This window comes from Nicotiana tabacum, chromosome 22 (assembly GCF_000715075.1).
Source record: "Nicotiana tabacum cultivar K326 chromosome 22, ASM71507v2, whole genome shotgun sequence".
Lineage (NCBI taxonomy): Eukaryota > Viridiplantae > Streptophyta > Magnoliopsida > Solanales > Solanaceae > Nicotiana > Nicotiana tabacum.
Window position 1 is genome coordinate 140,375,158 of NC_134101.1, and position 20,056 is coordinate 140,395,213.

Genomic DNA, 20,056 nt, shown 5'->3' on the forward strand with positions numbered 1-20,056 from the left:
CTATTTATCTGATTTTTAAATACTTTTAAGCATATGTGCATTTTTAACTTTTAAAACCGCTTTTATTGATTTGAGGAATTATTTCAAGGTTATTTAAAACACATCGCAAGCCACGCTACATGAAATGCACCCGTGATTCACGATACATTCTATTTAACCTTGTTGGAAATTAGAATCGGGTCACATGAAATGCACCCCCGAATTTCTTATCCACCAGCTTCTGTCACTTAATTCAACAAAGCATCCAACATTCAACATTTCGTAATTGGTCATCACATTTATACAACAAATTGATTTATCAACAAGAATTCGAGAAGCTCCTTAATCTAATAATCTAATAATAAATGGTAAAACAACTAATAATCTAGTGATAAACAAACAAGACATGACAGATAGAATTAAAAAGATAACAAATATATTTCTACTACTTACAAAGGCAAGAAGTTAAAGCGAGAAAACAAAACTGACGCAACGAAAATGTAACAAGAATACTCACAGATGAACCACAAAGAAAATATGTCACGAATTGCTCTTCGAATAGTAAGAAGAAACTCTGATTTGTTTACACCAACATCGAGTTTAAGCAGCTCGAACTCGACGGAAAAAATGGACAGCGATAACCATAGACCGGAACCAATCGTACGACAACCTCCACACGACTCAAACTCACAAACGATTCCAGACTTCAGTTAAACATTCATGTTTCGAAAACTAAGAATCAAATCAAGAACGAGGAAGACGAAACATTTTTTGTACTGTTTTTTGACTTTCTAAAATCTCAAACCTGACTTACGCTCGTTCCCTTACTCTATTCGTATGCGTGACTGTGCGTGTGCTCGATCTGATGGGCTTTGCTATATTTCTGGTGAGTTCTGTGATGAGGGAGTGGCTGGTGGTCGACTGGTTCGCCGGCAATTGCGACGACATTGAAAAAGGAGGAGTTCCGGCGTATTTGAGTGGTGTGGCTAAATCTCTTTGGTCTTAAGGTTCTAGGGTTGGTCTTATGTCTTCATGAGGAAGATGAAGATCCTTAGCCTTTCCTTTTTCGAAAAATGGCGCCTGATTTTCCTTGGTTCAAAAATGGCTGAAGATTTCGTTGGGGTTCCGATGGAGAAGACGACCAGTGGGAGGGTGGGGTCTTTTTTTGTGAAAAAGCTGCGCAACTTTTTATCTTTTTCAGCGTTCTTCCCCTTTTTCTTTTTTAAGATTTTAAACATTACTTTATATGTAGAGTCTAGATTTAGGTGTATTTTTGTGTATTTTGTCAATTATTCCCTAGGTCTTTTTGTGTTAAGTCCTTAGGGTCTTTTTTTATTTGTTTTTGTTCCGAAGAAGAGTCTAGAAGGGTCCCTACGCTTAATGGACTAATCCGAATTGGGCCAAGAAGGGCTCTAAAACTCTTAAAATTGTGATACAGCACCTTAATTGACTCCTTTTAAAATAAGATAAAAATACTACACAATCCAAAAGGTAACATGAAACTATTATATATTTTTTGTATTTTCAAAATTATGTAAAGATAAAAATAAGGTACTATTTTTGTATATATTTTTCATTTAAATTTATGAAAGATACGTAAGCTACAATATTATTTTGTAATTTTCCATTTTTATGACGAAAATAAAGTAAAGAAGTCAAAAATAGTTGAAATAGCTATATTAGGCCTAAATTAAATATTTACATGCTAAAATATGAAGAATCTTGGGGAGGGTCAAAAATCACATGTCTACAACACTAAAGCTTCAAAATTTACCTCGCTATCAAAATTATCTCCCCTCGTTCATTCCTCCCAATTGGAAATGGGATTAAATTCGCAACTCAAATCCCATGTGCCCTCACACTTAAGTGAGAATCCCACGCTCATAATTTGCAATTCAGAACATAAATGGAAAATCAAATGGAAAGAATAAGCTTTCACTCTCACAAAGATATTCAGATGCACAAAAGTAGTGCCATAGTCTTGCCCTTATTTTAATTCGCCGCCTATTCAAAAATATTCAGTTGGAGGTCCAAAAAGGACTTTTTGAGCTTGTAATGTAGGTTTGAGGAAATATTGGAGCATTTAGGATACAAGTAACTATACCCTGCTTGAACACTACTCACATTTGTCTATGTTTTTGTACTTTGCTTCTTTTTAAACCACATAGCCCTTATTGGCATCTAGTTATCAACATAGAACCACCTTAAAGTACCTCTCTAATTTTCTCAAGACTCCATATCTACATATTAACACAATTTATTTTTTGTATAGCTATTTTCTTTTGGAGCTTGAGTAATTTTATAACAACACTTTGAGGTATATGCTTCTAAACTCAAAGTACAACCTTACCAATTTCCAACTTGACACCAACACCAACCCCCAAACTTAGGCTTTTAGCCTCATTCTCAATATTCAAGGAGGGACGGGTGCAAAAGAGGGAATTATTTCACAAAAGGGTAAAAATTTGTAATGAGGGCCAAAGAAAAGGTTAAACGCTTAAATGGGAAAACTAGTGATTATATTTATGCAATGGTAGGCTTGAAAGGTTAAAGAGGATTTTTCAAAGATCAAAAAGAATGCCTAAGATCATCCCTCCAATCAAACATAATTAACATAAGCATTGAAAGACCAACCGGGCAAGTTCTATACTACAAATAATACAAAATAACTTCACAATAATTCTCACCACACATGGCACATGAAAACTCAAGTGGAATACAAATCCAAAATCCAATTCAAACCAATGAATCTCAAGGAAGTTATGTATAGCCTAAGAAGCTATTTAGTGAATCAAAGAGACAAAAATTGAGTCTAAACGTCATGACAATGATCTTTACTTCAATCATTTTTCTTCTTTTTTTTTCAAGGATCAAAAATTCATATGCCGAGATTTAAATCGTGTTGGTACCAAGCTAGCCACAACTTGGCCAATGGGCTCATACCTCACTCAAACCACTTATTCTTCCTAAATTAACAAAAACTATATCTAAACTACAAGAGTAATTCCCTTAAGAAAGTCGCCTAGCTATCCATCATTGAGAAAAGTCGATAAAAATTTACTAACAATTACCCGGTTCAAGAAGAAAATTAGCATCCTTGGAAAAAGAATCGTGGTACAAAGAAAACCAAGGATATCGCCACCTAAACATACTATATATACAAAAAAATTAAAAATCTAATAAACATCAAGTAACTAAAACATACAATGTATAAAAATAAAAGTTTAAGAAGCTAGTAAACATACTAATATAACACATCACATGAAAACAACCAAATTACCAATCTACCATACCCATAATTATCCACAATTATGCAAGATCAACTGTTATACAAGAAGCCACCCCCAACTAAAGATGTTGCAATGTCCCCAATGAAACTAATCATAATATTGTAAAATGGTGGAAAGTGCTCCCTGAATACTGCATCAAGTGTTATCCTCGCTGTCACAATCAGAGGCATCCTCCTCTCCTTCTTTATCGAACCAGTCAACTGGGGCATCATCATCATCTTCCGTCTTGGTCGATGGCATTAGGTCTTGAGGCTTTAGGACTTTCCACATCCCCTTCACACCCTTCCATATGCGGGCGAAGAATATATCTCTTTTCTTCTCCCTTTTCTTCATATTGGTGTGTGCCTTTGCCAGATTGTCATGAGAACTGCTCAACTTACCATGCGTCATGGTCAGATCAGTGTATGCCTTCCCCTGTGTCTTAAGGTGATCCCTCTACTTCTTCTGATCATGAAGGTACTTTTGAAACTCTCTCTTTGAAATGTATTCAGTTGGTCCCTCAGATGTTTTTTTCTAAGTCCCTAAAGAAGGTCAGCTACTAGGTCGCGAATTAGCCGTATTTCCTCGGTAAGCACAACAAATGGTCCTCCTGCAGAAGATGATGGCTCGCTACCCTGATCGATCTGAGAAGAAGACCTCAACTTTCTCTTTTTGCTCTTTACATCACCACCATTTCCTCTTTTCTTCAAAGGATTGATAGGCTTTCCTGGCTCTACCCAGTTGTCTCCTGGATCTTCCTCTACCCCAGCAAGTTGGCTAGCTCAATGATAAGAGATGGGAATATCAATGATGTACTATTCCGAATCTGATACTCCTTCAGTACATTGATGAAGATTTCACCAACATTTAGCTGAATACTATCAAGGATGCAGGCTATCATTTTAGCTCTTGTAGCCTGTACATTCCATATATTCGACAAGGGGAGATACGACTGCATATGATAGCCAGCCATATCTTTGCTTCGACAGTGAACTCTTTGGATGTGATCCCTCTCTTCTTAGCCACCCATGGAACATTCGCACCCTGGCATAATTTGGACACCAACCACTCCCCTGAGGCATAGTCTTTTGCACAGAATGGGGCCATGTCATGGTATGGTAGGTGATACACTTGGTTCACAACTTCAGCTCCAAAATGCACCATTTTGCCACGGATTCTCATCTTTGGCTTCCTTAACCTGATAGCTGGGAGATTTGTGTAAAACTCCCTCACCCATTGCTCATTTTCTCGCCAAGGTTGAGGGGCAAAACAGTTCTATCCCGCATTTACAAGCCTTTGATAGAACTCGGGAAGACATTTCGGAATGTTGTCCAGCAATATACCACTTTCCGGGAGCAACTTCTTCAAAATCAGCTTAGTATAGTACCATTCTTGGCATTCCAATGACAAGAACCGGTGTTGGTCATAGTTCTCCTCAGCTTCCAAGGGGTTGGCATTTGCGGATTCTTTGGAGTTAGAGCTCATTTTCATCTTATATACCTGTAAATAAAGGATTGGAGTGAAAACATGGTATGGCTATGAAGAACATTGCAAAATGAGTCACATATGCCAAAAGAATGATTGGACAGTCGAAACCCAGCCTTAAAAAAAGTTTCAGGATTTTAAAATCTGCAGGTGCCTGCTCTCTGATGTTGCAATTGCGAATTGCACAGTGATCTCAATTGTGAAAAATTCTTTGCAATTGTGCAGAAAGAAGGACTTCACAGTTATCGCAAATGCAAAACAATGTTCGCAATTGCGAAGATGGTCAGGGCTACCAGGTTGCGCGCAATTGCGACCACCTCTTCGCAAATGTGAAGATCACAAATGCGAAGTGGCCATCGCAATTGCGATCCCATTATCCCCAACCAAGTTTTTGACAGACGACAGTCCCAAGCCCCAAAAATTTCGAACAAAGGCTAACTTTAGAGAACCCATGCAATTTTCAAACCCAGACTTATGCAATAAACTCCATAGATGACCATAAATTAAAAATATATCAATAATTTGGCCAAGAATCTCATTCGTCCTTTTATCGATAACATAGGAAGCACACAAGACCTCTTCTAATTTAACAAGGCCATGGGTACTCAGACATCCCCATTTTCATAGTAAAGAAATAGATTCTCAGTCTCAACCAACCTCACCTAGAAATCAACATACGATTTGAATAATTTTTAAACATATTCGGGTAGAGGAATGTTACCCGTTTGAAACCCTAGGTTTTCAGAGAAAACTGAGAGGAGGAGGAGGAGAAGCGATTAAGCTTTCATACCTGGATTCTTGCGCTTAGGAGTGAAAAAAGGTGGACTTTGAGAGTTAGTAGAGTGAGGAAGATGGTCTTTTGAAGAGCCTCAGCTTTTGTAAGTTTTGTTTAGAGTGAAATCAATTTACCCGATTAAACTCTCTGATGTCTCATTTGCGACAGTACCTTCGCAATTGAAAAGCCTAGCAAATCCTGTAGTTGTCGCAAATGCGAAATATCCTTGGGTTTTACGATGGACCAGGTTCACAAATGCGAACAAAAGTTCGCAAATGCGAAAGGTAGTGCTTCTGCAATATTCAGCTACTGGATTTCGTGCTTTCCGTCGCCCTGACCTACTCAAATCAACTCCAAAAATTATGAAACTTAGAATATTGGTTAGAAACAATATAATAAGCTATTCTAAAAAGGGAAATTTCAAAAAAGGACTAAAATTTTTGAAAAGGATGGGTTGCCTCCCACCAAACGTCGCATTTAACGTCGTGGCACGACGCAAGTCACTTTGCCAATTTTCTCGTCACTTTGATGATATGAATTTTCCATCCAACTTGGAATCAAACTTGTGACCACGAGCGGTGGGGGTGGTAAGTAGATGATCAAGCCAAGCATCAATTTCTTCCTTTTTCACTTCTTGGCTTTCATGTGAGGAATGTCATTTTACCTTCTTGTTCCCTCAAATTGTAAGATGTATGCATTTTGTCCTTCCTCCTCGCAATCCCTCATTGACTCATGTAGTTCAATTACCATATCACCACACAATTCCAATGTTAAAAAATGCTTGGAATGTGACATCAAACCTCCAAATTGCAATTCTTCCCATATTTTGACATCCTCTTTTTCCCCAAGACTAGAGTCAATCTCAACCAAATTTTCATTCACACCGATTGACTAGAATTTCATATTTTTCTTGGCATCACAAACACTCAAGGAGTCGGTTAGCGGATGTTCAATTCTTGATTGCTCAAAATAAATCTCACTTTCTTCCTCGAAATCGGACTCTTCTTGATCTCTTTCCACACTCTCAAGTTGGTGGGCATTGTGAGCCTCAACCAATACTTTCATTTGACTTTCCAAAGTGCAGATATCCTCATCATTTTGAGTCAATCCTTGTTTCAAGTCCTCGAGTGCCAAGCTTTGCTTCGCCTCCAACATGAGCATCATTTTCTCATTTTGAGCATTTGAGAGTTCTTCTTGGTTTTGATCAAGAGCCAAGGAAGAATTTTCGGCTTCAACCTCCAAGGAAGATTTTTGGCTATGTAACGACCCGGACGGTTGTCGTAAGAATTTACATCCCCATCCCATATTAACTGTTTTCCCGTGTTTTTTCCTGCTGTTTTGATTTGTCAGGATGTTCGGTTTTGAGTTTCGGAGAGTTTTGGGACACTTAGTCCCTAAATGAGAGCTTAAGTGTTGAAAATTTAACTGTAATCCAAAAAGTATGAAGACATCCTCGAAATGAAATTCTAATGATTCCTTAGCTCCATTGGGTTATTTCGAGCTTAGAACCGTGATCAGAATGAATTTTGGAGGTCCGGAGTAGATTTAGGCTTGAATTGGCAAAATTAAATTTTTGGCAATTTTCGGTTGGAAGGTGAGATTTTGATATAGGGGTCGGAATGGAATCCCGAGAGTTGCCGTAGCTCCATTGTGTCGTTTGGGATGTGTGTGCAAAATTTAAGATCATTCAGATGTGGTTTGGTTGGGTTTTTGATCAAAAGCGTAATTTAGAAGATTTTGGAAGTCTTAGGCTTGAATCCGATGCGAATTTGGAGTTTAGATGTTGTTCTGAGCATTTTGAAGGTTGGAACAAGTTTGAATGAGGTTATGAGATATGTTTGTATGTTTGGTTGAGGTATCGGGGGCCTCGAGTGAGCTTTGCATGGTCAATCAGACCATTTCATGATGTTTGGAGTTGCAGAAAATTGCAGATCAATGCTGCAGAGAAATGACCTTCGCATTCGCGAAGGGTCAGCTGATGAAGCTGGGATTTAAGCCTTTGCGTTCGCAAGAAAGGCTACACGTTCGCGAAGGGCTGGGCATTTGGTCATCGCGTTCGCGTGAGGTGGACCACGTTCGCGTAGAGGAAAAGTGGTAAGCTGGGTTTGAAGTATTTTATTCATCGCGTTCGCGAGAGGGGGAACGCGATCGCTAAGGGTGGTCTGATTAAAGCATCGCGTTCATGATTGGAAGGTTGCGATCGCAAAAGAGGAAATTTGGTCAAAGTTATTTTGTGCGTCGCGAACGCGAGGCTTTGACCGCGTTCGCGAAGAAGGATTTCAGGCCTGGGCAGAAGGTTTAAATAGTCGTCTTGTCTGCGATTTTGGGGTTTATTTCTTCCATTGTTGGTCATTTTTGGAGCTTTTTGAAGAAGATTGAAGAGGGATTCAAGCAGAATCACTTGGAGGTAACCTTTTTGACTTCATAACTCATTTATATGTGATTAAAGACCTAATTAATGGTGAAAAATTTGGAAAAAATGGGTAATTAAGGCTTGAGATTAAGAGACCTTAAAAGGGGTATTTGAGGGGTCAATTGAACTCCGATTTCAGTGTTCTTGTTATGTATAGACTCGTGAGAGTATGAGGATTCTGAAAATTTAAATTTTACCTGATTTTGAGATGTGGGCCTGAGGGGTGTTTTGGTCATTTTACCTAATTTCGCGTATTAGCTTAGAATTTCTTTGTAGATTCAGTTACTTGAAGTGTTATTTACATTATGAAATTGAACTGAATATATTTGGTCTATTTGGAGTCGAGTACTCGTGGCAAGAGCGTGGTTTCGGGTTGATTTGAGCTGGTTCGAGGTAGGTGACTTTCCTAACCTTGTGTGGGGGAGCTTCCCCTTAGGATTTGGTATTATTGATAATTGAAATGCCTTGTACGTGAGGTGACGAGTGTGTACTTGTGCTAATTGTTAGAAATCTAGTTTTTCTTTAAGTAACTACTAGTACGTTTTCTTTCCTGTTTTTATTACTTGCACTATTAAGCCTGTTGTTAGATTAGGAAAGCATGTCTAAGTGATTTTATTGCTTTATTTGTTCAAACTGCTTTACCTGAATTTTGTGCAGCATGTTAGGCTAGATTTCTTGTTAGCCTTAATATTAAATTTGACATTTCTAAGTATTTTTCATGTTGCTGGTGTGTATTTACATTGGGACTACGGATGTGGGATTCTGGTAGCTCTCCCTTGTCTGTTTACATTTGGGACTACGGATGTGGGATTCCAGTAGATCCCCCTGCATAGTTATATGGAACTACGGGATTGCACCCGGTAGATTCCCCCAGTACTAAGTATTTATATTTTGGACTACGAAATGGGATTTCGGTAGATCCCCGTGCACTATGAGTTGGACTACGGGACGGTATCCCAGAAGACCTATTGGATCTGTATATTTGCGACTATAGGATGGTATCCTGGAAGATCCTCGATTGTTGTTATTGGTGTTGAGCTGTATTTCCTTCTGTGTTTACTTTGCCTATGTATAGTTCTTGTTGTCCTTTATATCCGGTGTTATTTTAACTGTTGTACTTATTTATACTGCTATGTTCTAAACTGTCGAACTTTATATTTTATCTAACCTCAATAGGGACCTGACCTTCCTCGTCACTATCCGACCTATGTTAGGGTTGGCACTTATTGAGTCCCGTCATGGTGTACTCTTGCCTTTTCTGCGCATGTTTTTCATGTGCAGATCCTAGTACTTTCACTCAGTCTTATCATCCTTAAGGCGAGGCGCTTCTGTAGAGACTTCGAGGTATATTTGCCGCGTTCGCAGACCGAGGAGTCCCTTTCTATTCTCGCTTTTAAGTATTAGCCCTTCTGTATTTCTTTTCTTTGTTAGACATTTTGGTGTTAGAGCACTATGTAGTATCCTTAGCTTGTGATTCATGGGTTTCTGGGTCTTGGGAATATGTATTGGTTTTGAGAGTTAAGTATTGTGTATGCCGAGCGACACTGGTAAACACTGTTTTATTACTTTATTTCTGTTTTAAATTATTTTATTTCCGCAAATTGGTTTATCTTCTGCAATTTAGGCTTACCTAGTCATAGAGACTAGGTGTCGTCACGATGGTACACGGAGGGTGAACCAAGATCGTGACAAGTTGGTATCAGAGCTCTAGGTTCATAGGAGTCATGAATCACAAGCCGATTTATTAGAGTCTCGTTGATCGATACAGAGACGTCTGTACTTATCTACAAGAGGCTATGTAACCTTTAGGAAATTTCCACTTCATTTGAATTCCTTGCCGTGCGAGATTTTTGATATCACAATTCTAACTTTCTATATTCTATTCTCTCACCGATGGTGAGGACACGCGCTACCAGAGATGATCAGGCACCCGTGTCCCTACGAGAGTCACTAGAAGTCGGGGCCAGAGTAGAGGCCGAGGACGCGCACGTGGTGCAGCCAGAGCACCTACGCGAGCTGCCACCGAAGTGCCACCAGCAGTTCCAGACAGAGTCCAGGCACCTGATATGCCTACTGGTACTACTATTCTAGCATTTCAGGAGGCTCTGGCACAGTTCATGAGCATGTACACCACTTTGGCTCAGGCAGGGTTGCTTCCCCTTGCTGCAGCTACATCTCAGGCCAGGGGAGGAGCACATACTCCCGTCGCTCGCACTCCAGAGCAGCGAGTTCTCATTGTTTAGGTTCCAGGTGTCATGGTGACACAGCCTATGGTCCCAGTTCGGCGGGTAGTGAGGACCTATCGCCGAGTAGAGGACAGGTGGGTCCAAGAGAGAGAGCACAGACTAGGTCAGGAGAGAGAGTATAGGGAAGTAAGGAGACCTCGTAGACTGGAGAGACCCACTGGTCCTTATTTTGGAGGAAGAGTACGACATGGTAGAGGTTTTGTAGATCAGCCAACTCAGTTTACATCTTAGATTTCACATAGTGTTTTAGGTGTTCAGGGGTCTTGGAGTACCTGTACCGCATAGTTCCCACTGCCACATCCTCATAGAGCTTGTTTTGAGTATGGTGACATACGTCATGTGGGGAGGGATTGCCCTAGACGTGGGTGGAGTACACCTCCACAGACTTCTCAGCCACATCGTGCCCCGCAGAGTTCTCAAGCTATGATTACAGCTCCAGTTGCTACCCCACCTGCTCATCCAGCTAGATGTGGAGGTCGGGGAGGTAGAGGTCACCCTAGAGAGGGAGGCCAGGCCCTATACTATGCCCTTCCTTCCTGTACCAAGGTTGTTGCCTCTAATTCTATCATCACAGGTATTATACTGGTTTGTCACAAAGATGCATCGATTTTATTCGATCCAGGATCCACTTACTCTTTTGTGTCTTCTTATTTTACTCTGCATTTGGGTGTACCTTGGGATTCTTTGAGTTCCCCTGTTTATGTTTCTACTTCTGTGGAAGATTCTCTTGTTGTGGACTGAATTTATCGGTCATTTTTGGTTGCTCTTAATGGTTTTGAGACCAGAGCTGATTTATTGTTGCTCAGCATGGTAGATTTTTATATTATCTCGGACATGGACTGGTTGTTGCCCCATTATGCAATTCTTGATTGTCACGCCAAGACCGTGACGCTAGCTATGCTAGGTGTGTCGCGTGTTGAGTGGAGGGGTACTTTAGATCACACTCCCAGTAGAGTTATTTCTTTCCTTAGAGCTCAGCATATGGTTGAGAAAGGGTGTGACGCGTATTTAGCCTATGTCAGAGATATCAGTATTGATACCCCTTCAGTTGATTCAGTTCTAGTAGTACGAGATTTTCCCGATGTGTTTCTAGATGATCTTCCAGGCATGCCGCCTGATAGAGATATTAATTTTGGCATTGATCTGTTGCCGGGCACTCAGCCCATTTCTATTCCTTTGTATCGTATGGCTCCTTCTGAGTTGAAGGAGTTGAAGGATCAGTTACAGGAATTGCTTGATAAGGGTTTTATTCGGCCCAGTGTATCACCTCATGTCTTGTTTGTGAAGAAAAAGGATGGTTCTATGCGTACGTGTATTGATTATCACCAGTTGAACAAGGTTCCGTAAAGAACCGTTATCCTTTGCCTCATATTAATGATTTGTTTGACCAGCTTCAGGCACACGGGTGTTTCTATGATTGACTTGCGCTCAGGTTACCATAAGTTGAAGATTCGGGAGCTAGATATCCCGAAGACTGCTTTTAGGACTCGATAAGGTCATTACGAGTTCCATGTTATGTCATTTGGGATGACCAATGCCCCAGCAGCCTTTATGCATTTGATGCATAGTGTATTCCGGCCATACCTTGACTCATTTGTCATTGTCTTTATTGATGACATTCTGGTGTATTCCCGGAGTTAGGAAGATTATGAGCAGCACCTGAGGTCAGTGCTTCAGACTCTGAGGGAAAAGAAGGTATATGCAAAGTTCTCAAAATGTGAGTTTTGGTTGGATTTCGTGGCATTCTTAGGCCACATAGTATTGAGTGAGGGTATTCGGGTGGATCCGAAGAGGGTAGAAGCAGTGCAGAGTTGGCCTAGGCCATCCTCAGCTACAGAGATCCGTAGTTTTCTCAGCTTGGCGGGTTACTACCATCGTTTTGTGGAGGGGTTTTCATCGATTTTTAGTCCCTATGACCAGACTGACCTAGAAGGGTGCTCCGTTCTGGTGGATGAAGAGTGTGAGGCGAGTTTTAGGAAGCTCAAGACAGCTTTGACTATAGCCCTAGTTTTGATATTACCTATAGGTTCTGGGTGTTACACTGTCTACTGTGATTCCTCGAAGATTGGCCTTGGAGCGATTTTGATGCAGGACGGTAGTGTGATTTCCTATGCGTCCAGAAAGTTGAAGGTGCACGAGAAGAATTACTCGATCCATGACCTTGAGTTAGCTGCCATTGTTCACGCCCTGAAGATCTGGCGCCATTATTTATATGGTGTGGCTTGTGAGATTTATACTGAACATTGGAGCTTGCAGCACCTGTTCAAGCAAAAGGATGTAAATTTGCGCCAGAGAAAGTGGTTAGAGTTGCTGAAGGGCTATGATATCACTATTTTGTATCACACGAGCAAGGCCAATGTGGTGGCTGATGCTTTGAGTTGCCGGGAAGAGAGTTTAGGGAGTTTGTCTTATTTACCAGCATCGGAGAGGCCTATGGCAATAGATGTTCAGGCCTTAGCCAGCCAGTTTGTGAGATTGGATCTTTTGGAGCCCAGTCGGGTTCTAGCTTGTGTGGTTTATTGATCTTCCTTAATTGATCGTATCAGGGAGCGTCAGTATGATGACCCTCATTTGCTTGTCCTCAAGGACAAGGTCCAGCACGGTGATGTCAGAGATGTGACTATTGGTGATGACGGTGTATTGAGGATGCAGGGTTGGATTTGTGTACCCAATGTTGATAGGCTTCATGATTGATTCTAGAGGAGGCCCATAGTTCATGGTATTCCATTCACTCGGGTGCCGCGAAGATGTATCAGGATTTGAGATAGCACTATTGGTGGAGGCGGATGAAGAAAGATATAGTTGGATTTGTAGCTCGATGCCTTAACTGTCATCAGGTGAAGTATGAGCACCAGAGACCGGGTGGGTTGCTTTAGTAGATAGAGATTCTGGAGTGGAAGTGGGAGCGGATCACCATGGACTTTGTAGTTGGGCTTCCACGGACTTTGAGAAAGTTCGATGCTATTTGGGTGATTGCGGATCGACTGACAAAGTCCGCGCACCTCATTCATATGTGTACTACTTATTCTTCGGAGTGGTTGGCGGAGATTTATATCCGGGAGATTGTTGGTCTGCATGGTATTCCAGTTTCCATCATTTCAGATAGAGGTACTCAGTTCATATCACGATTCTGGAGGGCCGTTCAGCATGAGTTGGGTACTCGGGTGGAGTTGAGTACAACACTTCATCCTCAAATGGATGGAGAGTCCGAGCGCACTATTCAAATTCTTGAGGATATGCTCCGTGCGTGTGCGATTGAGTTTGGTGGGTCTTGGGATCAGTTCTTGCCATTGGAAGAGTTTGCCTACAACAATAACTATCAGTCCAGCATTCAGATGGCACCGTACGAGGCTTTATATGGTAGGCGGTGTAGATCCCCGATGGGTTGGTTGAGCCAGGTGAGGCCAGATTATTGGGCACATACTTGGTTCAGGATGCTTGGAGAAAGTTAAGGTGATTCAGGATAGACTATGTATAGCCCAATCCAGACAGAAGAGTTACGCGGACCGGAAGGTTCGTGATGTTTCCTATATGGTTGGAGAGCAGGTTCTGCTTTGGGTTTTGCCTATGAAGGGTGTCATGAGATTTGGGAAGAATGGGAAGTGGAGTTTGAGGTTTATTGGACCTTTTGAGATATTGAGGCGTGTTGGGGAGGTTGTTTATGAGCTTGCCTTACCTCCCAGCTTGGCAGGAGTTCATCTGGTATTTCATGTTTCGATGCTCTGAAAGTATCACAGTGATCCATCGCACGTGTTGGATTTCAGTTTAGTCCAGTTGGACAAGGATCTATTCTATATTGAGGAGCTAGTGGCAATATTGGATAGGCAGGTTAGAAAGCTGAGGTCAAAGAACATTGCATCAGTAAACGTTAAGTGGTGGGGTTAGCTGGTCGAGGAGGACGCCTGGGAGACCGAGCAGGATATGCGCAGCCGCTACCCTCATCTACTTCAGGTATGTCTCTATGCTCGTTCGAGGACGAACGAATGTTAGTGTAGGAGGATATGACGACCCGGCCGGTCGTCTTAAGAATTTACTCCCCGATCCCCTAATAACTTCTTTCCCCGTGTTCTTTCCTATTGTTTTGATTTACCGGAATGTTCGGTTTTGAGTTTCGGAGTGTTTTGGGACACTTAGTCCCTAAAAGAGAGCTTAAGTGTTGGAAATTTGACCGTAGTCAGAACAATGTAAAGACGATCTTGGAATGGAATTCCTATAGTTCCGTTAGCTCCGTTGGGTGATTTCGGTCTTAGTAGCATGATCGTAATGAGTTTATGAGGTCCGGAGTAGATTTAGGCTTGAATTGGCGAAATTGGATTTTTGGCGATTTCCGGTTGGTAGGTGAGATTTTGATATAGCGGTCGGAATGGAATTTCAAGAGTTGCAGTAGTTCCTTTGTGTCATTTGGGATGTGTGTGCAAAATTTTAGGTCATTCGGATATGGTTTGGTTGGGTTTTTATCAAAAGCATAATTTAGAAGATTTTGGAATTCTTAGGCTTGAATCCGGATGCGAATTTGGTGTTTTGATGTTATTTTGAGCGTTCCGAAGGTTGAAACAAGTTTGATTGAGGTTATGGGATATGTTGGTATGATTGGTTGAGGTCCCGGGGGCCTCGGGTGAGTTTCGGGTGGTCAATCGGACCATTTCATGATGTTTGGAGTTGCAGAAAACTGCAGATCAGTGCTGTAGAGAAATGACCTTTGCGTTTGCGAGTGGGTCCTCGCGTTCGCGAAGGGTCAGCTGATGAAGCTGGGATTTAATCCTTTGCATTCGCAAGAAAGGCTACGCGTTCGCGAAGGGCTGGGCGTTTGGTCATCGCGTTCGCGTGAGGTGGACCACGTTCGCGTAGAGGAAAAGTGGCCAGCTGGGTTTGAAGTATTTTATTCATCGCGTTTGCGAGAGGGAGGAATGCGATCGCTAAGAGTGGTCTGATTAAAGCATCGCGTTCATGATTGGAAGGTCGTGATCGCAAAAGAGGAAATTTGGTCAAAGTTATTTTGTGCTTCGCGAACGCGAGGCTTTGACCGCGTTCGCGAAGAAGGATTTCAGGCCTGGGCAGAAGGTTTAAATAGTCGTCTTGTCTGCGATTTTGGGGTTTATTTCTTCCATTGTTGGTCATTTTTGGAGCTTTTTGAAGAAGATTGAGGAGGGATTCAAGCAGAATCATTTGGAGGTAACCTTTTTGACTTCATAACTCATTTATATGTGATTAAGGACCTAATTAATGGTGAAAATTTTGGAAAAAATGGGTAATTAAGGCTTGAGATTAAGAGACCTTAAAAGGGGTATTTGAGGGGTCAATTGAACTCCGATTTTAGTGTTCTTGTTATGTATAGACTCGTGAGAGTATGAGGATTCTGAAAATTTAAATTTTACCGAATTTTGAGATGTGGGCCTGAGGGGTGTTTTGGTCATTTTACCTAATTTCGCGTATTAGCTTAGAATTTCTTTGTAGATTCAGTTACTTGAAGTGTTATTTATATTATGAAATTGAACTGAATATATTTGGTCTATTTGGAGTCGAGTACTCGTGGCAAGAGCGTGGTTTCGGGTTGATTTGAGCTGGTTCGAGGTAGGTGACTTTCCTAACCTTGTGTGTGGGAGCTTCCCCTTAGGATTTGGTATTATTGATAATTGAAATGCCTTGTACGTGAGGTGACGAGTGCGTACTTGTGCTAATTGTTAGAAATCTAGTTTTTCTTTAAGTAACTACTAGTACGTTTTCTTTCCTGTTTTTTATTACTTGCACTATTAAGCCTGTTGTTAGCTTAGGAAAACATGTCTAAGTGATTTAATTGCTTTATTTGTTCAAAGTGCTTTACCTAAATTCTCTGCAGCATGCTAGGCTAGACTTCTTGTTTTCCTTAATATGAAATTTGACATTTCTGAGTATTTTTCCTGTTGCTGCTGTGTATTTACATTGGGACTACGGATGTGGGATTCCGGTAGATCCCCCTGTATAGTTATATGGAACAACTGGACTGGACCCGGTAGATTCTCCTAGTACTAGGTATTTATATTTGGGACTACGGAACAGAATTCCGGTAGATCCCTGCGCACTATGAGTTGGACTACGGGACAGTATCCCGGAAGACCTATTGGATATGTATATTTGGGTCTACAGGACGATATCCTGGAAGATCCCCGATTGTTATTATTGATGTTGAGTTGTATTTCCTTCTGTGTTTACTTTGCCTCTATATAGTTGTTGATGTCCTTTATATCCGGTGTTATTTTTACTGATGTTCTTATTTATACTACTATGTTCTACACTGTCAAATTTTATGTTTTATCTAACCTCAGTAGGGCCCTGACCTTCCTCGTCACTACCCGACCGAGGTTAGGCTTGGCACTTACTGAGTGCCTCTATGGTGTACTCATGCCCTTTCTGCACATGTTTTTCATGAGCAGATCCAGGTATTTCACTCAGTCTTATCATCCTTCAGGCGAGGCGCTTCTGTAGAGACTGCAAGGTATATCTGCCGCATCTGCAGACCGAGGAGTCCCTTTCTATTCTCGCTTTTAAGTATTAGCCCTTCTGTATTTCTTTTCTTTGTTAGACATTCTGGAGTTAGAGCACTATGTAGTATCCTTAGCTTGTGATTCGTGTGTTTCCGGATCTTGGGAATATGTATTTGTTTTGAGAGTTAAATATTGTGTATGCCGAGCGGCACTTTTAAACGTAGTTTTATTACTTTATTTCTATTTTAAATTATTTTATTTCCGCAAATTGGTTTATCTTCCGCAATTTAGGCTTACCTAGTCGTAGAGACTCGGTGCCGTTATGATGGTTCACGGAGGGCGAACTGGGGTCGTGACAGGCTATCATTAACTTCCAAGGCTTTTCGGACCTCTAAAGCTTCAAGCATTTCTTCCATTTGCAAGTTCAACCTTTCAAGTGCGAAGTCATATTGGAGACTATTTTTTAAAAGCTCCTCCAAGGAACTTTGTTCTTTGTTTTCTCCTTCAATTAGGCATTCTAACATGAGCTTGAACTCTCCATTTTGACCATTCTCAACTTCTTCCACTTCTATAGCCCTATTATTTTCATCACAAAAAGTAGAGTCATCATAGCGGAGGTTTGGGGAAGGGTCACAATCATCCCAATGACCATTTTGACGACCACACTTATCACAAATACTTAACTCATGGGTTTGAAATTGTGCGCACAATCTACCCCCGGGAGAATTTAAACAATTTTTCCATGAGTGTGGTCCTCCACAATAAGGACAAGGGTTATCAAAGTATGAACAACTACCCTCCGACCAATTTTCATTATATGATGCCATTTTTCAAAACTAAGAAAATAAACAAGAAACAAACAAGGAAAAGTGACCAAGGTAAGAAAAATAATTACACAAATATTCAAAAGTTTGGACCAAAGCACTTACGTTTATTTCTCAAACAACCTAAATTACGCCAAATTATTCCCCGGCAACGGCACCAATTTTGATGATGTCCAAATTCACTACTAAAAAGTAAATAGACACGGTCGCATGGAATATAATTTACTCAATTATGAGTCAGGGTTGAATCCCACAGAGAACAATATGTAGGTGATTAGGAATGTAAGAGAATTATCATTTGTTATGCAATGCCAAACACTTAGAATTAGTTTTTGAAAATATTTATATCTAATTGCGAAAATGTAAACTAAGCTAGAAAGTAATAAAATGATTAATGGCTATAAGTACGGATACACGGGGAATTACACTCAAGTAACGATCCAATGTATTTTACGATTTTACAAATATGAGCGAGTTTATATTAATTAGCCACGGGCAGTAATTCTATATTAGCTTCTTTCAAAGACTAACAAGACTTCCTAATTGAATTATCCCTAAAACAATTAAGAGATTAAGAACACCCGGATATGGCTACAAGTAGTTCAATCCTATCCCTAGATAGAATCTATAAAATGAGGGTTAAAACCTCAAGTTCTTGTTAATTAATCTTTCCCAACCCTAAATAATCTTTCTCAAAATTAATTTGGAGTTAATGGGCGAGTCCTAGGGTTACCTAATCCCTTTGGAAATATTAAAGAACAAGAATAATTAAAGAAACAATAACTCACTTCATAAATGATAAAAAATCATTCATTACATAAGCACAGCAAGATATTTAATCCACACTTTAATTATGAATATTCTCATAAACAAGATTAAAGTGTTGAAATAAATACTACACACTTAGATATTCAATACAAAGCAAGGAAATGAAGAAATGAGTAAGAAATTTTTAACCAAAATCTTCAAATCTTCAAAACACAAGTGTTTGTGCAAACCCTAGCTTCCAAAACTTGTTTATCTTTTACAAAGGAACAAAATCGTGTATTAAAGGATTTGGGGCCAAAAAATGTGAATTGACATAATTGCCCAGAACTGAAGCGTGATATTTTCATTTGTGAACATAGACTATCATGTTGACTTCCGCATTGGCGATCAAGACTTCGCATTTGTGAAGTTTAACTGCCTGGTTTGACTTCGCATTTGTGAAATCTTCTTCGCGTTTGCGAACACATCTTGACTGGGCTTACTTCTCAATTGCGATGTATTTCTAGCAATTGCCATGTCTGCTTTCTTCGCATTTCCCACAATTGTGCTGCAATTGCGACGCCTGAGACCATTTTCCAGATTTTCTTCTTTTCAACGTCTTTTTGACTCGTTTTTACTTGGTTTCTTCATGGTCACTTCTAAATCACAGAGAACCTATAAAATAGAAGTAAATGACATTAAACACATGATTTTATCATTCAAACATAGCAAAAATATAGGCTTAAAAATAAGATAAGTTGGTAAAATAACAACTTATCAGTCAGTATGAGCGGTGATACCTGAGCTCTCATGGAATTTTTATTATATGGAAATCCTCACCTCTCTTCTATGTTCAGTAGGAAAGGCACTATTTTTGGACTTAGCATCATTTCAAAAGATCAAAGGAAGTGTCGCAAAAATCAAAATACAAATTGATCTTACAAAAGATAGACCCTCTCATGTATAACATGGTTTTGATGAAGACCAAGATGTAAATGATGATGGAAAAGGGTTGGAGATACAATAAGAGAACTTGCCTGAGTATTGTTCTCACTGCAAACACCTCGGTCGCCTCTCTCATGCCTGCCCAAAAGACTGAAAGAGAAAGATATGCAGAAAAAACTAGCTATTTCCTCTGCCTTTGCAGAGAAAAACCCAAATATAAGTACAGGATCAGCTGGAGTTTAAAACAACCACCACATCATCCCAATCAAGGTAAGCAACAACAGCAAATGGAGCAGGATCACAGTAACATGAATTAAGACACAGGAGACCAACAAGAGAAGACACACCTAATCACAAGGAATCAACCTCCAACTAAGGACTGGCAGACTCAATAGAAAGAAACTTCAAAGGAATCCAGTAGAATAACACCCAAAAGACACAAGATGTTTATATACCAAAGCAAAACACCAACAAACAAGAAGAATCACAAGAGCATCTAGCCACCCAAAGCACAAGTATAATATCTATCAATCCTCCAGCTCCACTGGAGAGAAGTGCTGATTCTGTTGCTCAGAATCATCCCAATCCCTATACTCCCCCTACTGCTAAAGTTGATTTTATTGAAGTTATTGGAGGAAAGAAGGATGGTAGTTTAGGATGGGGTTCCAAAGGGGGTGGATGTTCCTCATGTTTTTCATGAGTGTGTTGTGGCACTTGGTGACCCTAGGATGGACCAAATACCTCCTACTACCACTTCTCAATGTCCACGCATCCAGGAAACACCACATACACAAGCAGTGACAAGTGTGATTTCTATTTCTACATATAGAGATCACAAAAATATGGTTGAGAAAGGAAAAACTACTGCTATTTTAGAGATTATTATAATAAAACCAAAAAATAACCCTTGTA